Genomic DNA, 5170 nt, shown 5'->3' on the forward strand with positions numbered 1-5170 from the left:
CATGATTCAATTATGTCTTCAACTATTCTTAACATCAACCAACACTTATGCTTCCTGCATAATCATATACCTCTAAGTTCGATGATAGTACAAAGGTACCATTATTCACATCATTTTACATATATTAAACCACCGTGTCACACATAACTTGATCACTTTCATTGTGATCTCATGACTATTCGTATCTCTTATGGGCATCGGTACACTTAAACTCTTGGTTTTATACTCGTGTGGTAATTGCCTCATACTTGGCCTTCATAATCATGAATGATCAACCTATCTATAACTATATCATCATTAAGGCATAATATTACTTTATCATGTACGTTCGTTTCATGATCTTAATGGTAGGCATCTATTCGTCCACAGTTACTTTAGTTAGTGGTGGAAATCAGACTCATCAACACTCACACTTCCAATATGTGGGCGTTGTATCATCCACTCTCACCTTCTTGTAAAGGTGACTTTAATTGCCTACTCTAGCTTGCACACAAAGGTGAGTTTTCTAACATTTTACAATCATTGCCTCATGGATGGTATTCATTCTTTCTCCTAGGCCTTTTTTTTCTCTACATATGCCCCATTTAAACTTTATACATCTTAATTTATCTTTATGGTCTACACCACTTCAACATCATTATGCTCATAACATCATATACAAGGTCACTACTAGACTTAACTCAACTTATAGCCGTTATTTCCTTTTTTACTATATATTTATCAACTATGGATTCATAATCGCAAATATGTAATTCATTCACAATATATTGATTACTCATGGGTGGCCTCAATGTCTTTTCTATATAGCACTTTAAACTTGACCATGAGTGCACTAAATTCATGAATCGTTTCTCAATTTCACTTAAGTATTGTTACTCCCAATGCCATACATCGATTTGTGACTTAGCAATTTGGTCACCTTTTGAAACTTGTAATAATCAAGCACTCAAAATTCATAAAAAAATCACTATGTTGTTATTCATCTCAAAATCAAACCAACTTGCAACAATCAACATAAACCGTAAGCAAAATCACCTAGTAAGAGTTTTGTCCCACATGGACTACATGCACTCAACTATGGGTCAACATATAGGCATCTATCAATGGTTAATAATTCTTTGAAATAGAATTATTTTTATCTCAAATTGTTCTTAAAAGCTAGCTAAGTTCTTGAGTTTAGGTTAGAATTTAGTTACTTTTAGTTATTTTTCTATTTAGTTTATTTATATTAAGTTATTTTAATTTTATGTTTATTTATCTTAATTTAGTTATATTTATTAGTTTTTATGCTTTTGTAGGATTTAAGAAAATGAGGTTTAATTTTGGAAAGTAAGGTGCTTAAAGATGATATTTGATGTTTAGGCCTCATTACACTTTTACGCCCAAAAGTGAAAGCCAGTAGGTTAGCTTAGGGAATTATAAGTTAAGTTTGTCAGATAAATAGGATGTTTTAGAAGAAATCAAAGAGACAGCCCTAAGAGATTTAAGAATGCATCTGAGCATTTGGCTCATTGATTGGTGCATGATCCCTCTGCCTAGAAAGCAAAGTTCGAATCCCCCCTCCCTAATAAAAAAAAAACACTGAGAGATTCAAAAAGCTAAAAGTTGAGGCAGTAACTAAGAAAGCAAGGCTACAAATAATTGTTTATTTCTTCCTTGGCTTTTATTTTTCTTGCTACTCTTAATGGTTGAAATTTATATATTGTTATTTGTCTTTGCAATTATGACGAGCTAAATTTATTTTTCTAGGATTACAATTGAACTCACATGTAATCTAAATTTTTAATCTCTTTCTTACTTATATTTAATGAGATTTGAATTTTTTATTCCAATTTGTTCTTAATGCATTTTAACTGATTGGCCACCAGTTAAATTGATCTAGGAACCTAAACAAACTTGGGAAAGGGAGTTTAGTGTAGACTAAATATCATGACCTAAATTTCAGGCCATGACCGGAGCATGGGCCAAATGGACATAGCCCACTAAGCCTAAGCAAGCCTAATTACATTATTTGTTCATTACTCCATCAAAATTACTGAAGTCATATTTCAGAACTTTGAATCAAAATAATACTAAACATTGCCAACTCATAGTGGCATATCGATCAAGCATATCTATATGCATTGTCTATAACATAAATCTTAATAATTTACATATGGGTTGTCTATATATCTCAAAAAGAAGACTTGATTTCCAGCGAAGAGACTCGGGGCAAATGTACAGCTACTGAATGCCGAGACACCTACCAATACTCGAATCTACGAGGTCACCCCGACCTAATTACCGACTGCCTCCTGATCTAAAAACATGAAGTTAAAAACGGTGAGTATAAACCCAGTGAGTGAACAAGAAATGAACAAACAAACATTAAGGAATGTTTAACGAAATCATGATGCATTCATTTTTCAAAACAATGCAATTTGTTTAATTTCTTATTAAAACCCCTCATGGAAACCCAACATGCGTAAATCACTTTATGAAAAGGGTCCATGCTCAATAATGGATTTGGAGAGTGAAAACTTTACTAGCATTCATGTGAATCAGGTCAAATAAATGACTGGTCCTCGTTGCAGCGGAAAGGCATTTTTGTTGCGACGACACTTGACTTAAATTATCAACTGGCCGAGGGTTTCTCACCAAACCTTCTCAATTTAAACTTAATTCATGTATTCCTTAATGTTGGAAGTCCATGCTCAACTATGGTATCAAAGAAATGGAAAATAGGGTAGCAATCAAACCAAATGAGGAGTAAAACAGAAAGTTTTTCCCTACAACGAGATTGAATCTCGTTGCAGCGAAATTTTTAATCACAAAATAGAAAGTTTATCGCTATAGTGAGAAGCTACAGTAACATTCTTGCTGCAGCGAGATTTTTGGCCAGCCTTACCCCTTAAACCTAAGAGTTTCTTGCTGCAGTGAGAAACAGAGCAATGAGAAAAAAAGTTTCTTTCCTTTCAAGAAAAAAGCCATCTTACTGAAATGACAAAATCAACATAAAACACATAAAGATTTCCAAAGTTCAACATGCCAAATTCATATGCATTTCAACCATAAACCATATACATGAGTTTTCATTCTCTAAACATATATACATATACATACATGGATAAATACCAATACCACTATCATCACATCCAGCTCATGTGCATCCCCCTACATCGTGCACATAGCCAGAGTCATCGTGCACATTCACCCACATCGTGCACAATCAGTGCCATTGTGTACATCCCTCCACATTGTGCACACGGGCACTATCATCATCCATCTCCCTCACCACCACCATTACTGGCATGTGCATCCCCCCACATCGTGCACACACACGGTTATAATCATCACACAATATCAACCATCATGCACAACATATATATATCTATATATATACCAACATAATGTAGTAGTGCATGAATCCATAACAATCGCATGTCACAACATAAAATCAATTTATCAAAGGCTTGTTCCTAAGGCACTTATTTTTAAGGAAAGTTGGATAAAATCATTCAAGTATATTGTGCAAATAAGTTTACATTCCCAAAACAATTTTGAAATGCAAGTCCACTCACCGGTATCTTGTTGAACCTTTTGTTGACTCTACTTCTCTAATTGTCCAAATGGGGCGATGGGGCTTCGTTGGAACCTATTATCACATTAGCATCACCATTAACTCAAGCCACATACTTATAAATTCTAAAAGCTTTCTCTTAGCTAGCTTTCAATGGCCCTTTAAATGGCTATCTATTCTCACTACTCTTATCATTCTAAAATGAATGAACAACCCCAACTACCAATTCACCCCCAAATCTAAACACTAATCATTCTCAACACCAAAACTCAATTCTAGTGTACAACTCACCTTGGTAGCTTGTATTTGAAATTCTTTCCAAAACTTTTAAGCTATTTTTGAAGCTTCCTTTTTCTCTCTTTAAAACACCTAACTAGCGAGAGAGAGTATGGAAATAAGATTTTTTTTCAAGGGTTTTAAGGACAGAGAGTGGAAGAGCACAAGGGTTTATGGAAAGGGTGCACTAAAAGCAAGAAATTTGGAGCTATTTGAGGAAGGTTGTGGAGCTTTCTTATCAAGGAATTGTTTCTAGAAGTTTTACTAATATTAATACCAAACAATTTATTCTTACTACAATTTTTATTTTTCTTGTTTTAATATTAGGTTTTGTTTGCTTGTAGATATCTTTGGTCATTGTATGCAAAGAAGAAACAATTTGAATCTTGTTCCTTTTTATCCAAAGATAAAAAGAACTTTCAGAAGATGTCGAAGGGATAATTTGCAAATTGCAACTTTAAATCAGATAATGGTTGAGGAAAATAACAACAATGACAATAATGCCATTAATCTAGTTCTTGAAGAAAATAGAGCGCTGTGGGATTATGCTATTCCTCTTTTGCAAGGTTTGCATCAAAGCATTAAAAAACCTTCCATCAATGCAAATAATTTCAAAATTAACCAAGTTTACATTCAGATGATTCAGTCTTCATTCTAATTTGGTGGATTACGCAGTGATGATTCTAATTCTTATTTGGTGAATTTCTTGAAAATTTACTATTCTTTGAAATATAATGGAGTAATTGATGATGCTATCAGATTGAGACTGCTTCGATTTTCTTTGAAGGATAAAGCAAAGAGTTGGGTCAATTCACTACCCAATGTGTCTATTACTACATGGGAGGACTTGGCTCAAAAGTTTCTAGCAAAATTCTTTTTGTTTGCCAAGATTACAAAACTAAGAAATGATATAACCTCATTCACACAATTTGAAGGTGCATCCTTGTATGAAACGTGGGAAAGATTTAAATACCTACTAAGAAGATGTCCACATCATGGGATTCTTGATTTGTTGTAAGTTCAGACATTTTACAATGGGCTGGTTGGTTCAATAAAAGGCACAATTGATGTTGTTGTTGGTAGGGCATTAATGGGAAAGAATGCTGCAGATTTTTATAATCTGTTGGACGAGATGGCCTTTAGAAAGGTCTTGTTCGGGAAAAGTTGTTGGGGCATACGAGATTAAAGATTGATGTGCTTGGCGCCTTAACTGCATAAGAGGCTGCACTATCCAAGAAGTTTAACACATTGGCCATTCACACTATCCAAAATTCATTTGTAGTTTGTGAGATGTGTGGAGATGTCCATACAATTGTGAATCGGTTCAATTTATGG

At 34.1% G+C, this 5170-nt stretch overlaps 1 non-coding gene across 1 annotated transcript; it reads right to left on the reverse strand.

Annotated features, from left to right (window-relative positions):
• Positions 1 to 4730: 4730 nt before the first annotated feature.
• Positions 4731 to 4837, reverse strand: LOC148764155 (small nucleolar RNA R71). Its single transcript, XR_016024877.1, has one exon. It is a non-coding gene; the product is annotated as a small nucleolar RNA R71 (small nucleolar RNA).
• Between the last annotated feature and the right edge of the window lie 333 nt (positions 4838 to 5170).

Source organism: Theobroma cacao, chromosome 2 (genome assembly GCF_053813885.1).
Source record: "Theobroma cacao isolate CCN51 chromosome 2, ASM5381388v1, whole genome shotgun sequence".
Taxonomy (NCBI): domain Eukaryota; kingdom Viridiplantae; phylum Streptophyta; class Magnoliopsida; order Malvales; family Malvaceae; genus Theobroma; species Theobroma cacao.